This window comes from Parasteatoda tepidariorum, chromosome 1 (assembly GCF_982258835.1).
Source record: "Parasteatoda tepidariorum strain Cologne lab strain chromosome 1, Ptep-v5.0, whole genome shotgun sequence".
In the NCBI taxonomy this organism is placed as follows: Eukaryota; Metazoa; Arthropoda; class Arachnida; order Araneae; family Theridiidae; genus Parasteatoda; species Parasteatoda tepidariorum.
This window is the reverse complement of record NC_141755.1, coordinates 109,381,771-109,405,944: the sequence shown is the minus strand read 5'-3', so window position 1 is coordinate 109,405,944 and position 24,174 is coordinate 109,381,771. Positions and strand designations below refer to the sequence as shown.

General features: G+C 29.3%; 1 protein-coding gene and 1 pseudogene across 4 annotated transcripts in view; both read left to right on the top strand.

Annotated features, from left to right (window-relative positions):
• Nucleotides 1-24,174, top strand: part of LOC147816694 (uncharacterized) — a 197,103-nt gene that overhangs the window by 79,211 nt on the left and 93,718 nt on the right. The window lies entirely within an intron of this gene.
• Nucleotides 2,031-6,260, top strand: LOC147816697 (uncharacterized; annotated as a pseudogene). The gene has a single exon (XR_015428751.1). The product of XR_015428751.1 is annotated as an uncharacterized LOC147816697 (transcript).

The following is a 24,174-nucleotide window of genomic DNA, read 5'->3' as shown; positions in this document are numbered from 1 at the left end:
ACCTGGAAGTAAATCTAAATACTGTTCATTATATCTCGCCACCGAATTGTTTTGATATGCTAAAATAGCGTTGCATTTTCGAAACAAAGTTTCCGTCATATAGTTGTACACAGGGTAATGGCAACGAACGTAGTGCGTCATCTGTTCGAAATGGTTTATTAATATTTTCAGTTGCTCAATGGTTACTTGATATTCTGGCGTGAACCGATTATTTTCGGTTAATGTAATTCGCTTCATGGGAATATCGGGAAGGTTCACATCAAACACATTGTAAGAACATCGTACAGGTCTCAATTGATGCTCATCACCCATGAGCACAATCAATAGAGGGCGAAATGTTTTAAATAAATAAACTATCAATTGATAGGTCAACCAAAAAGGAACCATACCAATTTCGTCAATGACCACCATGTGCAGATCAGAATAGGGACAATTCAATTCTTTTTCAGAAATGTCGGCACTCGCTTTTAAACAGGTAGAGATATACGCGTCATGTTCGAAATCTTTGTTATCGAGACCATTGATGGTTTCTGAAATGGAGTGCAAACGTGTTCCTTCGACCCATTTCAATTGAAAAGCAGTGTGAATGGTCATGCCTCGAATTGCTCTCGCTACTTTGTTGGTGGGAGCTACCTTTAAAATGTTGGCGTTTACAAAATATAAAGTTTGGATGACAGTAAAGGTTTTGCCGGTTCCCGGCCCTCCTGTCACAAGGCACACGAGAGGGTGGGGTGCTTGAAACCATTCTTGAATCAAGTGTACAAACTCCAATTGGCTTGGAGTTAAACTTTTGCAATGTTTATCGAACCCAGACGGATCCAGCAAATCAATGTGTTTAAACACGCGACTGGTACCACTCTCTGTAGGTGTGTTCAAAATGACATTTGTGTTGTGCATCTGACTATTCATAGTTCCATATTAGAAAAAAGATACACCTTGCTTATTTGTTCCAATGTACCTCTGGCATATATTTATGACATGTATAAATTGTATACCAACGAAACTATTCATTCAACAGTTTTGAAATCGGATAAAGTGGTGGTGACTTTGGATGAGAGAAAACCAATTCACTGGGAGAATAATGTACACGTCACATTATCAGTTCCCGTATTTGTCGAACCCGACAAATGGCTGTTTCGACCTTTTAGTTGTATTGTGTGGTATAAATGGAAAACCAGTGGAAGTGTCAGTGAAAGTCTCGAAGTGTTTCTGCATTCACCGGTCAGAGTGGGGATATTTTATGTGTTGGGTGAAGAAATTGTGGTTTTAAATGCGGGCACCGATACAATCGAGTTGCATAAAGATACAATAGATTTATTGTTGAGTAGAAGTGTTTATTGTAATATACCGTTTATTTATCCTCTGTCAATTGATATAAACACCTGCTAATAGATATTAAATTTTAAACAAAAGAGTGCGTTGGTTGGCTATTCCTAAACAATAAAAAATCTTGTTTAGAATTCAGAATTTTTTCAATTTATGATTCTTGATTCAAAAGTTTCATAGTTTAAAATTATTCAATTATCCACCAACAAGCCAAACGATTTTATATACATACACGGCGCATGAACAATGAATTTTTTAGTGTTATAGTGAATACCCTCCTAGATCTCAAAATAAATTTCCAAAGTTTTTAATCATAAATAAAAAAATAAATAAGTAAAAAAATAACATAAATAAAAAAATAATAATAAAAAATTATATCAATAAAAAATAATAATAAAAAACTTATATCAATAAAAAATAATAATAAAAAACTTATATCAATAAAAAATAATAAAATAAATTATATCGATGAAAAATAATAATAAAAAATTATATCAATGAAAAATAATAATAAAAAATTATATCAATGAAAAATAATAATAAAAAATTATATCAATGAAAAATAATAATAAAAAATTATATCAATGAAAAATAATAATAAAAAATTATATCAATGAAAAATAATAATAAAAAATTATATCAATGAAAAATAATAATAAAAAAATATATTAATAAGTTTTTTTTACTCTTATATAGTTTAACTCTTTCGCGTTTTTTTCAATAACATAAGTACATCGTCACTTACATTTCATACTCTCAGCTTAATATTAAATGTCATAAAAATCTCACGTTTGAAATTAATTTAACTTTGAAAGTTTTCATTTGTTTATATTAAAAATGCAACTGTTTATAAAAACTTTCACTGGAAAAACGATCACTATTGAGATAGAATCTTCGGATACTATTCAAAGTGTCAAAGAAAAAAATTGATCAACAGAGATTAATCTTTGGTGAAAAACAGTTGGAAGATTTACAGACTTTATCCGATTATAAAATTATAAAAGAATCAACACTTCAAATGGTACTGCGTTTAAGACGTGGAACGAATGTTTCAATGAAAAAATTAATTTTGATATGAAATATTTAAACGTAATGCATGTCTCTGTTTTATATAAAATAAAAAACAATATTTAAACTTAATCTTTTTCATTTTAATTTTGATTTTGTTGTCAGATTAAAACAAAAATGTTTCAAAGTTCATCTCTTTAAAATAAAAGTACTTATATTTAATATAATTTAGCTTGTTGATGTTTATTCTAAGTCGATTTCTGATACTCAAACATTACTATAATCAACAATTTTCACTCGTATATATCTTTACTGATGTGTAGTAAAATCTATCTTATAAATGTTCTTTTTTTTTTTTTTTTAGTTTCAGTATATTTGCTTTAACAAGTATGAAACAGTATAGAAATATAAGATAACTCGGCACTGGATCATTATTTTTTTAAAAATGAAATAAATTATTATTTTTTCAACGAATTAAAAGTTTGAAAAATTCCAAACCTACGAATTGTTATTAATATATATATATATATATATATATATATTAATAACAATTTGTAGGTTTGAGAAAATAGAATTTGTCTGCTGGGATGCAAAGAAGTTTTCTGGATATTGACTTTTGATTGATAGATTTTTTTTAAAAATTTTAAATCCCACCATCTTAGTGAAATTTTTTTCATATTTAGCATTTTACATTTAATTATACTTTTTGTTTAACAATCTACATTTCATGTCTTATAAAATGTAAGGGTTAAATTAAACTTAAATGTTTTTAAGCAAAAATCTAAAAAAAATTTATGGCAAGGAAACCAAATCAAGCTATAAATCTAGGTATATAGATATCATCACTTGTCTTGTTCTACGTATTAGCGGTCCCCTTTCTTGAATTCATCCCAGTCTCACAGAGAGCTCACCAGAGGAACTCGATTTCTTACTTTTGCGCCCACGTGAAAAGGTTAACAATCATTTTACGTCTTATAAAATGTAAAGGAAGAAATTAGCATTAAAAGTTTTTAAAAAAAATCTGAAAAAACTCATGGCAAAGAAACCAAATCAAACCATAACTCTAAGTATATAGATATTGTAATTGATAATTAATAAATTTATACTTTTAATATGACTATCGTGAATTTTGATCACTTAATCTACTATTTGTTATTTTAATCTCAGATTCTGTTTTTTGTTTGTTTCAATCAGATATATAGATATTGTAATTGATAATTAATAAATTTATTCTTTTAATATGACTATCGTGAATTTTGATCACTTAATCTACTATTTGTTATTTTAATCTCAGATTCTGTTTTTTGTTTGTTTCAATCAGATATATAGATATTGCAATTGATAATTAATAAATTTATTCTTTTAATATGACTATCGTGAATTTTGATCACTAAATCTACTATTTGTTATTTTAATCTCAGATTCTGTTTTTTGTTTGTTTCAATTAGATATATAGATATTGTAATAGAAAATTAATAATTATAAAACTCTAAAGAAGCATCATGATAATATTTTTTTCTCATTGTAATTTAAACCTTTTTAAGGTCAGAAATGATTTTAAAACATTTACCGTAAAATTGATTTTTTACTTTTTACATTCTAGAACAAGACAAATTATAAGTAATGCATGAAAGGACACACACTAAATTATAAATACCGCATGAAAGGACACATAAATCAAAAACTAATTATATGTTTTAGAGAAACAAGCGACCTTTTGCATCATTCTAGAACAAGACAAATTATAAGTAATGCATGAAAGGACACACACTAATTGTAAATACCGCATGAAAGGACACATAAATCAAAAACTAATTATATGCTTTAGAGAAACAAGCGACCTTTTCCATCATTCTAGCGTTAAAAATTGTGCAACACTAATTGTGAATACCGCATGAAAGGACACATAAATCAAAAACTAATTATATGCTTTAGAGAAACAAGCGACCTTTTCCATCATTCTAGCGTTAAAAATTGTGCAACACTAATTGTAAATACCGCATGAAAGGACACATAAATCAAAAACTAATTATATGCTTTAGAGAAACAAGCGACCTTTTCCATCATTCTAGCGTTAAATGCTGTGCAAGACAAACCTCAGATTTTGATTTATTTTTCTCACGTCATCTCCTTGACCCACTGCTACTCAATTCATATAATATTTGAAACGAGGAGGTTTTTCAAAAAAATTAAGGTTAAGGTTTAAGGTTGTAAAACAATTGAGTAAATTCCATTTTTTAAACGACTCTCTCGAACGATGACTAATCTTGATTTAATTTTTTTAATGTTATTTACTATTCTTATTCATACAAATTTTTATTTATACAGTTTCAAGTTCTAATTCATACGAAGTTGAAGTATTAAGGTAGTTTTTTAATGTATTTTGGAAAATAATAATACTATCATTATCTGAAATAAGAAAATATATTTAAACATAATGCAAATCTGTATGTTTTATATGTGAAATGTTGACTTTTAGTACAATATTTAGTTAGTCGTTTTTTCTTTTTGGGTTTCTTATCTTTAAAGAAAGTAGAAAATGTTGACCTATCTCGAACAAAAAAATTTACTCTGTCACGGTATTAATGTCAGGGTAGAAGACAGACACATACTTTGCAATACCTGCCAACAAGTCGTGTTAAATGTCGATCAATTTGTTAAACAAAACCGTTTTTTAGAGTCGTGTCAGGTCGCTCATTTGTACGCGCGTTGGACGGGAGATTTAAACGTTCCCTGTAAAGTTCAAATTTCAGGGATTCCGGGTATTATGCCCGATGACAATATCATGATCACTTATTCCAATCTTATGAGCGTGATAGAATTGTTGGCAGTGACCAACGAAGAATTTATTGTAGCCCAGAATCATTCTTTTAAAAAAAGCTCTGTGCTGCAAAAACGCATTTTGGAAAATTTTCTTCAAAATTACATGACTATGGTGAGTGAGCTCCATTACGAAGACGAATCTATTCAAACAGTGGTTGTGTCTCTGCTCGAACAAATGAAATGTGTGTTTGAAGAAACCAATGTTTTTGATTATTTCCTCAACGTATTATGTCCCTATGTTAAGTCTTGTTCTTTTAAGCCGTTTCAACCGATAACTAAAGTGTATGATGTGCATACTCCAGGCGAACTGTTTATGCTTCTCTCGCAGGATGCGACTCTTATTCGAGAAGAATTTTCAAAATATTGCATTCCGTTTGATGTAATTTACATTATGATTTATTGCTATGTGTGTAGTAACAATACAGAAATAGTGGCCAATTTTGTATTTGATTTAATTGTGCGCATTTGTAAAGGGTATTTTAACGAAACGACTCCCTATCAAACGAGTTTGATTAATTTGATCAAAAAGCACATTACGTGTAAACACACGCTCAAATTGCACTATATTGTCAACTATATCGGGAGAGGTGAAGCGAAAGATCACTTGTCGTCTGATTTTTTAGAAAAGTATGCGGAACTCTACGACTTATTATTGCATGAATTTGATCGTTCCGTCCCGGCGCCTACCGAACAAGTTCACAAGTATGCTTTTATACAAGCGTTTCCTTACGTGCTCTTTCCGAACAGTGCCAATTACAATGGTTTTGTGTGTACGTTGGGTTACTTAAACAAAAAACTTTGCGCTTCCAAAAATGCTGTCTATCAAAAAGGACTCTTTTCCAATGCCAAAAATATTTTTAAATTTGTGGAAGAGTATACTCATAAAATTAACAAGTTTGATACGGTGGGTGAACCAGTACCTTATTGGACGACAGATGTCTTAATGTTATTTATGAGTTCAGATGAAAAATTGGTGTCGAGTTTTCGAGATATAATTCAATTGTTTAGTGCTGGATAACATTATAAAATACATACTATACAATTTCATTGAAAAAATACATTTGGGAGAGCCTACTATTAAGAAGAAAAAAAATACACAAAAACCTTCCATTTTAAAGCTGAAATTTTGGCACCAACAAAAATCAAAGAACAATTTCTAATGTAGAATACTTACGATTTGTTAAAAAAACGAAATGTTTCAATATTAAATACGACATCAAATCTTTCAATGATAAATACTAGAAATTATATAATTCGAAATAATTTAATATTATAAATATGATTTGTTAAAAAAACGAAATGTTTCAATATTAAATACTACATCAAATCTTTCAATGATAAATACTAGAAATTATATAATTCGAAATAATTTAATATTATAAATATGATTTGTTAAAAAAACGAAATGTTTCAATATTAAATACTACATCAAATCTTTCAATGATAAATACTAGAAATTATATAATTCGAAATAATTTAATATTATAAATATGATTTGTTAAAAAAACGAAATACTTCAATACTAAATTCCACATAATATATAATTCGAAATAATTCAATATGATAAAATATCATTTGACGAGAAACGGAATGTTTTAATACTAAATACTACCAAATTATATGATTTAAAACATACTATTATGAATTTAACTATTTATTCATATTCAATAGAAATGCATTTACATTGAAAAATTTTTTATTATTCATTGTTGAATCTTAAAGAATAGTTATTAAATAAAAAATTACAATTCATTGTTGAGTCTCAACTATTTTTTTTTGAAGAATAAAGTTTAAAAACATATCTCAATACCTTTTTTATTGATTACTGTCAGCACTTCTTTATGAATTTAAAAATACACCCTTCATATGAATAATTTTCGAGAAATTTGTCTGCTCGTTATCCATCACTTCCTGGGGAAAATCTACTTTTCTAACCTATTGAAGAGGTTGTTGATTTCCTGTTGATTTAACTTCTTTTATATAAATAACTTCAGGAGAGTTTGCTTGTTCCTCATGTGGCAAATCTTTTTCCTGGGAAAAATCAACATTTACAGTCTGTTGAAGAGGCTGATTTTCTGTTGATTTCGCTACCTTTGTATGAATAACTTTACGAAAATCTGACTGTTTGTCATGCAATTCAGCCCGGGATTCTTCTTGAGAAAAATCCTGTTGACGAGGTTGTTGAGTTTCTATCTTTTTCTCTGTTGATTGTCTGTCCTTCTCTTGATAACACCAACGTTTTGCCCTTGAAGACATACATTGTAATGAAGCATATTTGGACGCATACATATCGTTTTTAGTGATAAGAATTGCTTTCTGAATAGAACAATTCAATCTTGTGCATGTTTTGCATCGATAAAAATTTTCATTTTTAAAATAGATCCGTGACACTTTCACACCAGCTAAACAATTTCGTATATAGCGAGCTTGATCACGGCCGATAACTTCCAATTCTTTGATGTGCAATTTACCAATGGCATATTTTAAATCCTTAATCCAGGTTTTGGAATTCCATTTTTGAGTCATGGGTCTATCCAAATAATTGAACACAGTAAATTCGATGGGTCTAATACGAAATGGATTATCATGGCTATACATGAGAGTCAATAAACCCTTTCCTCTAAATCGACTCTTCCATTTCAATTCGGTTACAAATTCATCAACTTTATTTCGATTCGGAGTATTATATTCTTTGTGAGACATTGTATTAAATCAATAATAACTTGAATTAAATATTAAATATAAAATGTCAATTATCTAATTCTTAGCAACTGGAACGAAACACTAGATGGTATAAGATAGCAGTATCTCTAGATAAGTTGTAGTGCGAAATTCTCACTATCGAATTGTCGCAATCTAGTGTTTCCATCGGGCTAAATTTATCGCCAAAAAAATAAAAAAATTTTCTTTTTCAGTCTTGTAGTAAATCTTGGAATACATATAATGAAGTGTATCAAAGTATGAATAAAAAAAATTAAAAAAAAAATTTCTTTTTCGATTTTGTTGTAAATTTTGGAATACACATAATGAAATGTACTCGAGGTATAAATAAAAAAAATAAAATAGTTTTATTTTTAGATTTGTAGTAAAACTTAGAATGGGAATAATTGAAGTGTTTAGAAATTTTAGAAAATTGTACATTAAAATATATTTTAATTTCTCACAAAATGAAATGTATTCGAGGCTTGAATAATGTACCTAAACTGTATTTCACAGAAGATTAACCTTAGATGTATTTGTATTTAACTTTTTCTAAACTTTAAATTTGTACTTTTTCTAAACTTTAAATTTGTACTTTTTCTAAACTTTAAATTTGTACTTTTTCTAAACTTTAAATTTGTACTTTTTCTAAACTTTAAATTTGTACTTTTTCTAAACTTTAAATTTGTACTTTTTCTAAACTTTAAATTTGTACTTTTTCTAAACTTTAAATTTGTACTTTTTCTAAACTTTAAATTTGTACTTTTTCTAAACTTTAAATTTATACTTTTTCTAAACTTTAAATTTGTACTTTTTCTAAACTTTAAATTTGTACTTTTTCTAAACTTTAAATTTGTACTTTTTAAATTGCTTTCATAAATATTTGAGACGACGAGCAATATCATAACGTCGAAACAATATAGCACTATACACTAAAAAAACAATAAATATGATAAAATAAAAATTTTTAAATATTGGAATTTGTAAAAAAATGAACGAATATGCATTTTTATAGTGTAATCGCCTGTCTAAACCAATTAGTTGGTCAATAGGCTCTGGTCCAATAAGCAAGTGACCCTTTACATCAAATGTAAATGGAGACGTTTTCCAGTCAATAGTATTGAGTAAGTCTAGATTATACTTTTCAGCATAAGGAAATTTCTTATACAATTTTTTAGCAAATTTTAAATGTTGAAATAGCAATTGGGAAGTAAAAATGATATTTTTAGGATATTCGAGAATAATTTGATTGGTAATAAAATAATTAACATAGGGGATCCAAGAAGTTTTAAACAAAATTTCTTCCATTCTTTATTATTTTTCCACCATAGTATTAAATAAAATCTTTTAATATAAAATATTTAATATTAATCATCATATATTTCGTGTTAACTAAAATGTTCAATTCATTAAAAATTATTTTATATTATATTAAATGTTAAAATTTTTTTAAAGTTTATATTATATTAAATGTTAAAATTTTTTTACAGTTTATATTATATTAAATGTTAAAATTTTTTTACAGTTTATATTATATTAAATGTTAAAATTTTTTTACAGTTTATATTATATTAAATGTTAAAATTTTTTAAAATTTTATATTATATTAAATGTTGAAATTTTTTTACAGTTTATATTATATCTTACACAGTTTCCTGCAAATAGTCCATAGGTATTTTCTTAAACGTAATAGTTTTAGTAAATTGAAACATTTCTTGCTGCGGTGCACAAAAGATGGGTTCTTCAATAAACGAATAGCGGTGCGTACACTTGACCAAACCATAAAAATCAATTTTTTGATTAAACCCTTCAACTGTATTAACGCAAGGTAAAGATGTATCTCCCAATTCATTTTGATTGTATTGACAATCACATATTTTTTTGACAGGATCCCATCCCATGTTTTTGGTTGTCATTTTCGTTAAATTTTGTAAGCAATAATCTGGAACGCACATAAAAGGAACTTCTTCTAATGCAACCATTTTATTGCCTTTTTTATCAACCGAACCACATTCACACTGATACCGCAACTGTCCATTGTGTAGTTCGTATAAATCTCTTACGTTAGAAGCTACCTGATCTGTCGTTTTATCTTTTAAAATGTTTAAATTATTGTCTTGGGCCAAGGAATGTTTACAAAAATGGCTTGATATATTTTTAGCGAGGCATGTCCATCCGTTGGCCGAAAAGACAGGTAAAGATGTTTTTAAATTGCATTTCAATCCGCCCGATGGTAAACAGTATGTACCCGGCATTAATTTTTCATTGTATAAAATAATTTCTTCGTCAGGAAGAATAGTCACTTTTTCATAATTGCCTTTGCAAAAGTAGGAACAGTCGCAGTGTTCGTCCGGACATTGAAAACCGTTCATAGGACAAAAGAGCGTATCAAACGGATTATAATAGGTATCTGTTATGCGAGTCACTTGATTTTTTAAATGTGTAGAGCCCGTGAACAGTTTATAAAGGGAGGGTTTGTAAAATAAATTGATGAGAGTGATGATAAACACGAGAAACAAAACAAAGTAAATGAAGTTTATTCTCATAATGACGTGTCTTTTATTATTGTTTTATCAGTTTGATAGTGCTCAATTTTTATCGGAAAGCAAAAAAAACGCTTTGGTAGTGTGGTGGGGATTGAAATCGAATAAACATTTACTACACATTTTTCCTCACGACGAATACGTGTTGATTGACGAGAAGGCTGTGTATTTGTACATGAATAAATACGATGAAGCGACTTACACGTCAGTGATTAAAATGGGCGAAAATTCTAAAGTGTTTATGTTGAATCATAAATATTTGCTATCATTTGTCAACAATCCTCCTAAAATGTATCATTATCCTACCAATTTAACGAGTCTGGTAGATATTATTAATTACTTTGCATGACTTGTAAAATTTTTAACAGTCATTTAAATTTCCTACTAATTAAAACAGATAAATAATATTTCCATTCATTGAAAGCTTCCCAACAGTCAATTAAACTTCCTACAAATTAAAACAGATATATAATATTTCCATTCATTGAAAACTTCCCAACAGTCAATTAAACTTCCTACAAATTAAAACAGATAAATAATATTTCCATTCATTGAAAACTTCCCAACAGTCAATTAAACTTCCTACAAATTAAAACAGATAAATAATATTTCCATTCATTGAAAACTTCCCAACAGTCAATTAAACTTCCTACAAATTAAAACAGATAAATAATATTTCCATTCATTGAAAACTTCCCAACAGTCAATTAAACTTCCTACAAATTAAAACAGATAAATAATATTTCCATTCATTGAAAACTTTCCAACAGTCAATTAAACTTCCTACAAATTAAAACAAATAAATAATATTTCCATTCATTGAAAACTTTCCAACAGTCAATTAAACTTCCTACAAATTAAAACAAATAAATAATATTTCCATTCATTGAAAACTTCCCAACAGTCAATTAAACTTCCTACAAATTAAAACAAATAAATAATATTTCCATTCATTGAAAACTTCCCAACAGTCAATTAAACTTCCTACAAATTAAAACAAATAAATAATATTTCCATTCATTGAAAACTTCCCAACAGTCAATTAAATTTCTAACAGATTAAAACAAATAAATAATATTTCCATTCATTGAAAACTTCCCAACAGTCAATTAAATTTCTAACAGATTAAAACAAAGAAATAATTCCCTTTATTGAAAATTTGACAAATATATTATATTATAATAAGCATTTTCATCTAAAACATATAAACTCATTTCAAAACTTTAAAATTTGACAAATATATTATAATAAGCATTTTCATATAAAACATATAACTCATTTCAAAACATTAAAATTTGACAAATATATTATAATAAGCATTTTCATATAAAACATATAAACTCATTTCAAAACATTAAAATTTGACAAATATATTATAATAAGCATTTTCATATAAAACATATAAACTCATTTCAAAACATTAAAATTTGACAGATATATTATTATATTATATTAGGCATTTTCATTTAAAACATATAAACTCATTTCAAAACATTAAAATTTGACAGATATATTATTATATTGTATTAAGTATTTTCATTTAAAACATATAAACTCATTTCAAAACATTAAAATTTGACAGATATATTATTATATTGTATTAAGTATTTTCATTTAAAACATATAAACTCATTTCAAAACATTGGAATTTAACAAATATTTTTTCACAACATATAAACTCATTAATGTGGAAATGTCATTTTTTGGTTTAGTATAAAATAGTTCAATGTTATAACTTCTTTAAATTTATTCGGATGGTTATTATCAAGCGGACATTTTTCAATGGAAATTTTATTCACAATAATGGCAGTCTTGACACATGACGATGGTGTCACATCATGTTCTTTGTGAATCAACTTTAAAGATTTTAAATATTTTTGTTTGAGTTCCTTGTGTTGTTTGAGCATGTATTTATTACCATTATAATGATCTATCACATCCGTTTGCCACAAACCTAACCATTTCCGATACGTGAAACGCTCTTTACACGTACTACAAGAATATCCTTTCATCAAATGCTGACAATATCTTTTGCGGCAAAATAAACACAGAATAGGAGTACAAGTATTTAAATAAAATTCATCAATTTTCCCCCAACAACTTGAACACATGGAATTGTTTTGAAACGTTTCGCATCTACAAATACACCAACACCAATTATTGCATTGAACACAAGCCAAAGTCTCTACAAGGCCATAGATGGGTTTTTCTAAACATTGGAGTTCGCAGCAGTAAATACTAGTCATAATGTAATCAAATTCTAACAGCAGTCTGACAGATGATGAATTCAGGTGTTTAACAGCACTTATTTGGTAAGAGTGCTACAACACGCCAAATTGTTACGCCAATCGCAACGCCAAATAATCAAAGTGCTGCGTCAAATGAATTTAGAGAATAGAGATAGAAATGATTTATGTGACGCAAAATGAAACTGCTGATGTCGTTGACTGTAGGATATATATGTAGGAAGAGCTGACCTATCAAGCAATATTGGAGCAAAAAAGTTCACAAGTTAACATTATGTTAGCTCTTTGGAGCAAAAATCGATAATGAGTCGGCCTAGAAAGAGAGAGATGTGACGTAATGTGAAACTGCTGACGTCGTTGATTGTTGGATATATATGTATATATATTATGTATGTATCCTAGAAAGAGAGAGATGTGACGTAATGTGAAACTGCTGACGTCGTTGATTGTTGGATATATATGTATATATTATGTATGTATAGAGAGAGAGAGAGAATATATGTGTTTCTGTGAAACGTCGACATGACTGATATCAAATTGCGACGTCTTTTTCGGGATTTTACTATGCATCACTACATGGTACATCATACTACACCCGTAAAAACAAGACATCGTATTCATAAATATTTGAACCGTTATTATAATGAGTTGCAACCAATGCTCAGCTCTATATTACCCCCAGCTCGTCTTATAAACTCGCAATTACACTTGCGTCATCTCGAATATTTGGATTCTAAAGGATACGACGTTCGAAACATAAGAATGTTTTCTTTCATTCATAAAAAAATGGAAAACTCTTTAGTGTCTGGAACATTCGAATCATGGGCTTGGAAAATGTGGTTGGTGTGGGGTAAGGAATGGGTTTACAAGATTATCAAATCTTGGTGGGTTGAGGGTCATAAATTAGATGAACATTTAGTATTCCAATGTGCGCAAGAAGTATTACAGTTAATTTTCTCGTTGGAAATTGACGCTTCTTTTTACGATACTCCAAGAAGTTGCTCAATTTGCTTACAAGAAATGTGGAACACAGTAGAAACTAAATGTCAGCATACATTTCATGTAAAATGCCTCTTGAACTGGGGTAAAATTAACGATTCTTGCCCCATATGCCGGAAAAAACTAATTCAATAAAGAGGACATGTATGTATTGAATTTTTTATTTTGAAACTTGATAATTATATTATGACAATTATATATATATATAAACATATATATAACCACAAAGTGTAACTGAATATATTTTATGTGAGACATTTGATTAATCACTTTTATAATTTTATTGATTTATATTATTTTATTTTATTTTATCTCCTAATATTATATGAAACAACAAAATGTGACTATACACTTTTATATGAAACATAACTGCATATTTTTTCTATAACACATTTATGAAAATTGTTTATATAAGTAACAGCAAAATGTAACTGTATATTTCTTTATGTCTAACAGAAAAATAAATTTTTTATAATTTTTTTGATTTATGTTATTCTATTTTAATATATGTCCTAATAGGTTTCATTAGATTCATCAATTAGTTTCTCGGGTTCAACAGTAGGAGGTTCTACTCTAATAAACAAGTCTCTATTTTTCAGAATTTTTTTTAAAAATGGTTTTAACTCTTCATCAGATTGTTTTAATAAATCCGTATTATAGTTATTTTTTAAGTAATTTTTCAAAAGCATTTCATTCAGTGTAAAACCTTTATATTTCTCATGATCTAAATTTAAATTTATTTTCAATAAGTTTTCAATATTTTTCACCCATAAGTCTACATGATTTTCTTCTTCTTTACAAATATCAAATATTTGATTATTCGAATGATCACCTTGGTTCAATAATTGTTTCATTATTGTCAAGGTGCTTGTAGATAGAGGGCTCTTTAAATCGGCTTCGAGATGTTCCTTCAATGAAATAAATCCCTTATCAAGAATTAAGTAATCAAAATTTCGAGAATTAGTCTCTGTGAAAGCTGTAATTTCAGTTTTATTCAAGACTACCTTATTTTTGACTTTTTCTACAATCTCTGTCATTTTATATTTAATAGCATACGTGTAATTCAGCTTTTTTATATCCAACGTAAATAGGAAATGCTGGGTAACATCGTAAATAGTTTCTAACAAACGTTGCATTAATGCACGCACAGCTTTAAATTTTGTGTGATATATAACGGGATAATAAAATAAGAAATCTCTTCTGTATAAATCATTCGTGATTCGATAAGTATTTTCCATATTTCTATTATTAAATTGAATAAAAAACTCTTGTACTTGACAACATCGAACGTAGGAAATCAAATTTTCATAAATTTCCATTTATAGCTTTATTTATTTCGCAAAAGTATTTAAAACAACTAGGGGAGTAGCACTTGACGGTTGGGTATCGGTCTTGAATAGTTCTTATAATTTTTCGATGTTGTGTCAATCTGTATAATCCCACAATTTTAATCTGTGTGATTTTTAAATATAATAATATAAATTTTAAACCTTCTTTGAAGCAAATACAGCGGTATTTAAGTTGGATGCGAAAAGGGTATAAGGGGAAAATGGATACATTTCGAACAGAAACATCTGTATTATGGAAAGGTACAATTAAAAGCGCTCGAGCATTGGGTTTGAGTCCAGTTAAAATGGGAAGTTTGGGTTCAAATCGAATGAAATGAGTAATTTTGCAACATTCATTTAAAGCTTTTAACCATTCTGAAATAAACTCTTTGATCAATTCTTTTTCGTGCAAGTGTTTTTTAAATATTTTAAAAAAGTGCTCAGTCACGGGAAGTTTGGCAAGGCTCATGTCAAACATGGTGATATACTCACACTTTATGTTTAGAAAATGTCCAAATACCTAATGCTAATCATCAATCAGCGCGGTGTTTGAAAGTACATTTATTCCTATAAAAATGATAATATGTGTATATTTTTGAATACATAAAAAAAACATTCAATTAAAAAAAACATTTTTTTGTATTTTTCAAATATTTACTAATGTAGAAGACATTGATGTAGAGCTACCATGAAAACCCTACAGATTTTTTTAAGTTTGTTTTTTAACAAAAAAAATTTTTAAACAAAAATTATATTTTTGTTTAAAAAACTTTTTTAAACAAAATTATATTTTTTTACAAAAAAACTTTTTTAAACAAAATTATATTTTTTTACAAAAAACTTTTCTAAACAAAATTATATTTTTTTACAAAAAACTTTTTTAAACAAAAATTATAATTTTTTACAAAAAACTTCTTTTGTTGACATTTGAGATTTAATATTTCGTATAGGTAGTCATATAGATTCTTTTACTCCAGAGGAAAAACTTAAAATTTCCAATTTTATTCTCAAAGATATGAAATCTTTTCAACAGCATATTCAATCATTATACAATGTAGATACGACTCGAGTGAACCGTTCCCTTTTACAAATCAGATCGGCTTTACATTACTTAATGAAACTGGATAATGCAACTCTCACTCATGCTTTACAAGAGATTGTGCAACTTCTCAACTCTATTCTCGAAAACTCTTGTAGGTTGAATGATTCGAGTGATAGTGAAGAGGGTTTGAACTTGAACAAAAACAGACGGAGTGCCTAGTATTGGATACTGTACCTCCTATCTAAGCTGAATTAATAAGCTACATAATTAATTAAAGTGCATAAAACAGAGTAATTTAAAGTTAGATTAATTAAAATAACAAGAATTTAAATGAATGGTGTAATTAAATTAATTTAGGAAACAAATTCCTAGATATACGATCAATTTGATTGTATTGAATTAAGGATGATGTTCAAGTAAAAGTTAAATTAAAATGAAATAAGAGATTAAAATAAATAAAATTAAAATATTAAATTTAAAATTAAACACCCATTCGATATAAAGGCGCGTAGAAATGCCTAAGAAATGCTCCTTTCCCGAAAGGATGGGGGAGTCTACTGGGGGAAGGAGAAAAAGGTTCGATTATTCTGTAAACAACTTTCGTTGCTACGGGCAACCGCCTCCAATAAAGGCGCTCTGAAAAGAGCAGCCCGGGGTTGGTTGGGGAAACCGGATCCGAGTGTGTGTGTGAAGGTGACGATTCCCCTTTGTTCGTTGTTCTTCCTCCAACAATGGCGGGGGAACTGGAATCAGGGATGAGAGATTCTTTCTTCTTCCTTCCTTCCTCATCTTCTCCTCTCTCTTTATCTTTCATTTCCATCTTCTTCGATGAAGCAGGGGCGCGGCGTTGCTTCGAAGACGCTCTAGAGCCTACCTCTTGGCATTGTTGCTCTTCTTCATGATCGTACTGTAGCTATCTTTTTTTCTCATCATGGTTGACGCTCGGGGGTCGAATCGGTGATTCTTGCAGAGCTAGCTGAGATGTGGTCCGGTCTCTACGAAACCGAAAGTGAAGAGGGTTACAATACCGAGAATGAAAAAAGAATTTCTGTTACTCATTCTTGGTGGCTTAAAAAAAAATATTATTCCATTCATAAGTAATATGGAGGTCTAACATTGAATACATTATTTCATTCATTGAGTATAATAATTTTTTTTTAAAGAAACAAGTTATGGCATCAGCTCCGATTCCTAATTCTAGTAATGTTTCAAATGAATGGACTTTAGAAGATTTTAATTATTTTCATTCTGAAATTGACCCATCGTCTTCGTATGAACAAGATGTTATCAATGGGGGGCAAAAATACAAGCTATCGTCTAAAAATCATGAAATGTATCGCTATGATAATGCCGGTCCCATCTTCGCTCTAGATGCAACTGACAGACCGTTCTACGCGAGAGATTCTTCTGGAGTTCAACAGTACGGTATCGTCACCAACGGTAGTTTAGAACCTTCTGAATGGGTACAAGACAAAGTGATTATTCACAACGGTCAACCAATTTATCGTCGAGACGGTAATGGTAAAGAAGTGTATGGTCAGAAGTATTACTTCAGAAATATAAAGGTCGAGTTTTATAGTCAAGATGGTTTTGGATCCGAGGTGTACACCAACCCCCCCTATTTTGCCATCGATAAGGAAAAAAACGAGTTTTATGCGAAAGATTCTTTACAAAATGAATTTTATTTCGGTGAACAGATAGCGGCAAAAAGCGATGGAAAGTTGTTTTATGCTAGAAAACAAAATAGCGCCGAACTATACCCGAAGAATACTCAACAAAAAGAATTGTACCTTACCTTTCAGACGGTTACTCAAGCGGGTGAGGTCTATTACCTCCAAAGATACGCTATGAATGAAACCGGTTTATCTGTCTATGCTAAAGACGAGAAAAATAATCCCTATTTCGCTACGCTTACAAAGAATCAGGAGGTGAGTCAAATATACGCGAAGAAATCAAACGCTGATATGTATTATCCAATTGACGAAAGAGGTTTTGAAATATATGCCACGAAAGCAAATAATGAGTTTTATTTCGCCAACGAGACGGTCAATAATCTCAGAAAAGAAATTTACGCTTTAGACGCTAATAAAAACCAATATTATTTCCAAAATAAGAATAATAGAGAGGTCTATGCTAAGAACGAAAACGAATCATACTATTTTGCCGTCAAAAAAATTGGTACAAGAGAAAGACAAATTTATACCAGAGACATAGAACTAAATGAATATTATTTTGAAACGGAACCAACATTTGCCCAAGACGAATTTGGAAATCTTATCTATGCACATTTAAAAGATGGATCCGATATCTATCCTAGAGTAGGAGACGTGGAACAGGTATTGAATAATAAAGGTTTATACATTTATGCGGTGCGCAACCAAGAAGAATTCTATCCTCAAAAAGATATCGACACTTTGGGTAAAGGGAATGAATATTATTGCTACACGGCAATTACCAATTATCCCATTTTTGCGAAAGGCTTGCATGGCAAAAAATATTGTAAAGATATTTTAAGAAATGAGTTTTATCCATCAAATCCAGAAGATATTAACCATATCATTATTGAAAACAATAAATTAATTTATTGTCGAGACAGAAATGGTTTCGTTATATTTCCAAAAACCCAGCACCAACGTGAATTTTATCTCAACGGTGAAAATTCCTACATCTTACTGGAAAATGAAAAGGTTAAAAATTATGCCAATGTAGGTGATGGGCAGGGAAACGATTATTTCGCATATCCCACTATAAAAACCAACGAAGGTTTGCTAGAAAAGGTGTTAAATGGTCAGTACATTAAACAGTTTTACCCCGTCGATGAATTCTCAAACGAGTATGCTCCTTTCGGTATAAATCCTAAATTGGGATTACCGATTACAATAGATGGTTATGAAATTGCTGAAGACAATACAAATCCACATATTGACAAATTATTATATCGAAGCTTTCAACAGGAAGATGACTTTTTGACGAATGTGAAATCAAAGCGTACACCTAGAGTTCCTAGAATAAATGTTCCACCCTCTAAAATAAAACCTTATATCAAACCAAACCCAATTAGTTCACAACCCACTACCCAAAATCAAAGCTTGTCAGCAGCATCAGTTAGTACTACTCCATCAACAATTTCTCGTTCACAACCCACTACCCAAAATCAAAGCTTGTCAGCAGCATCAGTTAGTACTACTCCATCAACAATTTCTCGTTTACATTCCACTACCCAAAATCAAAACTTGTCAGCATCAGTTAGTACTACTCCATCAACAATTTCAGCTAGTACCACTCAAATTGCTGTTTCTAAAATAAATCTTCAACCTAAGACACAATCCATTTTACAACCTTCTAATACAAATCAATCGAGTAATAAACTATGGTTGCTAATTATTCTCATATTGTGTATAGTAGGTGGTATACTGTTTAAAATGTTTCATTTAAAAAAATAAAAGTGTAAATAAATTACTGTCTAAAATGATATATTTGTGTATATCATCACTCTTATAATGTACATTACATAATGTCTAATATGAAATAAATTATAAGAACTGGTTCACACTTTAACTAGTTATTTGATACGATAAAAAATTTTGAATTATTTTTAAAAAAAATACGTGAGGCAGTGCTGTAATCAAGTGATACCTGGTCGACACACATCTGGTGATCACGTGACATCCAGACAACAGCTGACATTCACGTGATATCCTGACAACAGCTGACATTCACGTGATAAATAGACGTCATTTTTGAAGAAGAAAAAAAAATGTTTTTAGCATTTTATCTATGACTACCAACTGTTTAGTATCAAGTGTACATTTTACTTGAAAATTTCTAAACATAAAGTAATCAACTTTAACCATTTAAATACCAAGTAAATATAGTTATAAAAATTTTGCATACTTTAAATAATTTATATTAAGTATTTAACATGTCAGTGATGGGTGTATGCATTATTCATGAACTTATAAAACCGGATCCTATTCATACCATCTTATTGCCTCGACTAACTAAACCTGAAAGTAACATGGCATGGACCAGTTGCCTTGTGAGGCGTTTTTTACACATCTCGGGATTTTACAATGAAACCATGTATGAATTCTTAAAAAAACTAGCTGAGGATTATCTTGCACAACACTTTACCGTGTTTGTATTACCAGTACCTCTCATTGCCAACATATGCCAATGGGAAGAGTGCGAAGTGTACTTTCAACTTCACCAAATTAGCAATTCTTTTTTTAACCATCCGAATCTTGATGTGATAGAAATTTTGGCTTTTTTTCGTGCTATTCGTGTGTTGCTACTAAACAAATATTGTTGTGAAATGAGTCCTGTGATTTGTGCGCAAAAATTAGTGGAAAAACTGGAACACTTTGTTGTGTATCGTTTGGAGAATGAGATTGAAAGACTTGGTGGATGGGAATATATCATAAAAAGACATTTACTTTTTGATAATGGAGTGATTGAAAGTGAATTGATTGTATAGAAATAATTTTGTTTATTTGAAATAAAAAAATTAATGTAATGAAAAACTTGGTGGATGGGAATATATCATAAAAAGACATTTACTTTTTGATAATGGAGTGATTGAAAGTGAATTGATTGTATAGAAATAATTTTGTTTATTTGAAATAAAAAAATTAATGTAATGAAAAACTTGTAGCGTCATTTCCATTAATATTCAATACCATCAAGATAAATAATGTAATAAACATTTGAAATGTTTAATTAATTTTTTTATTTCAATGAGTGAGAAAAAACGAAAACATTTGCAATTGAAATGTTTAATTTATTTTTTTTATCTCAATGAGTGAAAAAAATTAATTAAACATTTCAAATGTTTAATTAATTTTTTTTATTTCAATGAGTGAAAAAAATTAAACATTTGAAATTGAAATGTTTTAATTGAAAAAAATTAAACATTTGAAATTGAAATGCTTAATTGAAAAAATGAAAACGTTTTCATTTTTCATTTTTTCAATTAAAACATTTCAATTTCAAATGTTTAATTGAAAAAACGAAAACGTTTGAAATTGAAATGCTTAATTGAAAAAATGAAAAATGAAAACATTTAAAATTGAAATGTTTAATGCATTTTTTTATTCTTATGAATAAAAAAAACAAAAACGTTTGAAATTGAAATGCTTAATTGAAAACGTTTAAAATTGAAATGTTTAATGTATTTTTTATTCATAAGAATAAAAAAACAAAAACGTTTGAAATTGAAATGTTTAATGTATTTTTTAATTCCTACGAATAAAAAAAACAAAAAACGTTTGGATGCCCAGACACCACATGAAAAGATAATAAAATCTTTTAACAACATCACATGATTAGAAAACACGTACCTTCCAGACACTACAACGCAACCATTTAGAAACAATAATAAGACAAGTGTTCGAAGAAAATCTATAATTTGAAATCTACAATCTGAGATTGAAAAATAGGAAATTTTTAAACGAGTATGTGTCGGACATCAATGATTAAGCTCTAATCCTCATTTATTCCTCATGTCTGTCACTCGCTACCAAATATCTGTTTTGCAATATAGCGATTGTCAGTTTAAATTACCGGCTCACGTGTTGAAAAAATATTTACAAGCTTGGAGAGCTCATCATTGTACGAGTGATGTATGTATCCATACAGAATGCAAATTTCCCTCACTAAACTTTCAATATAATCACCAACCATGTAATTTTACAGTCTGTTGCGGTCGTTTCTATTTTAAACCCACCTCTTTGTACCTAGTGCAATCCATCGCTGTATCCACCCCCAACATTGCCTTTTTACCCGATGCGCTCTCCAAACATATCCAGCTCTCTTCGCAAGAATTCCTCATTTTTCCAGATCCTCAGTATTGGCTAGTGAGTTCGACGCTTACCTTTGACCGCATTTTAAATTTTGTGATGGGACTTCCACTCAGTAAGCGAATGGAAACAAAACGAAAATCACCTGCCTATTACCTCAAACAGATGCAAATTGCCCCTCTCAATCACGGCAGTTTAGAACAACGAGCGCAGGGAAAAGGGACATATTTTCGTAAAATTGCGTTAGCCAAACGCTCAGAGTTAACATTACGAGCTATGATTATTCCCGCTCCTTTCTTGAAACCCAACGAAATGATGATTCCAGCCAAAATTGAACAGGAATTACATTTGAAAGGCAAATGGATTATTGTGAATCGGATGCCGTCGTTGATTCCCGAAAATTTTGTCGGATTGAGAATTGCCGAGTCTTGGCAGCACGATTGTTTCGGTATTCCGCTGGAAATTGCAGAAGAGATGAACGCAGATTTTGACGGTGATGAGATCAATGGATACGTAATTGAAAATTTGCAGTCTCAAGCAGAATGCGCCACTTTGCTGAACAGTCAATGCCACTTGTCGAGTTTTACCATGGGAACCAAACTCACACCTTGTCACGATATGCTGGTTACGTATTACTTAAAGTACGACGAAATTCATTTTTTACCATACAAACACCGTGACTTAAAAAAAACATTTCGTGTATTGTATGATTTATATGGTTCTGAAAAGTGTTTTGATTACATTAATCAACTACGAGAATATTATTTAAAAGTGACTCAAGACGAGTTCTTGTTTGCGCTCACGTTAGACGAATTTGAAATGCTGGAAAAGTTGGCCAGAGGTGCGAGTTTTGAAAAGTTTGTGCAAAGTGTCAAAAATATTCAGAGTTGTTTGACGATTCAAATTGTATCGGGAGCCAAAGGAACGTTTTATCATCTGTATCAGTTGATGGGTTCGGTGGGATTGCAATACACAACGCATGCAGATCCAATTGCAGACCCTCATATTAAATCATCTTTCTTGAAAGGATTGAAACCAATGGAATTGGTCGTTCACGCTCAAGCTGGTTTCGATGCATTTATTAATGCTTCTTCTGTATGGGTACCCGGTTATAATTTTTTTAAGTTGGCAAATAATTTACAAGGATTAACGGTTAATTATAAGGGACAATTAGTGGATAAAAACAGTGTGTTGGCCGATGATGTGTTGACGGCCATGCATTATGAAGATTTGTTATCGAAACCCTCATTTGAAGCATTGATGAAAATGTATTTAATAAAATAATATCCATTGTTTAAAAGACATTTAGTGACTGTCTAATATATTTCAAGAATAGTATTTTTAACATTTCATGTTTAATAATCAACAATTGCAGAATGTGTTATATGTTGACTGTTATTTAATAAAATGATACTCAAAGGTAAGACATTATTGACTGTCTAATATATTTCAAGAATAGTATTTTTAACATTTCATGTTTAATAATCAACAACTGCATAGGCTATGTCATCTCCATAAGTTGCTAACTTTCTGGGAATTTTATACAATTATTTTCCACTTTATTTTCGAAGATTTAAGATATGTTATGTTATGTGTTTTAATATTAAAAAAGATTATCTTAACACAATATATTAAACAAATGAAAGAAATTCTTGTTTTCATTGTGTGCTAGAAGCAAATATTTGTATTACGTCTGTTTTGGCCAGCATTTGTATGGTTCAGTTTAATGTTAAAACTTGAATGATATCTACATCATTTGCTCAATAATTTTACAAATGTTTATCAGTTCAACTTCAAATGTGTTAAACTCATTTAAAATTAAAAAAAAACGTAAACTTGTAAAAAAAATTATTACATTATTTTAATTTTACTTTCACATTCATAATATTCTACAACGACTGAACAAAGAACAAATCTGTCTTTTTTTCTCTCATATTTTCTTTTCTTCATCTTTCAAATTCTAATTTCTCAAAACTCTAACTTATAATTATAAAAAGAAAAGAAATTTTCTCTCTTATTATAATTTCTCTCATATAAATTTTCTCTCTTATTATAATTTCTCTCATATAAATTTTCTCTCATAAGTCCTCAAAAATCTCTAAATTTTAATTCAAAAAAGAAAACAATTTCTTTACCTTTAAATTTGATTATAAAGTTAGGAAACGTAATAATTTCAACAGTTAAAGTAACAATTGGTTTCGTTCGAAAAAATATTTTGGAACAGTGAAATGTATTTGAATAGGAAAACGTAATAATTTCAGCAGTTAAAGTAACAATTGGTTTCGTTCGAAAAAATATTTTGGAACAGTGAAATGTATTTGAATAGGAAAACGTAATAATTCCAGCAATTAAAGTAACAAT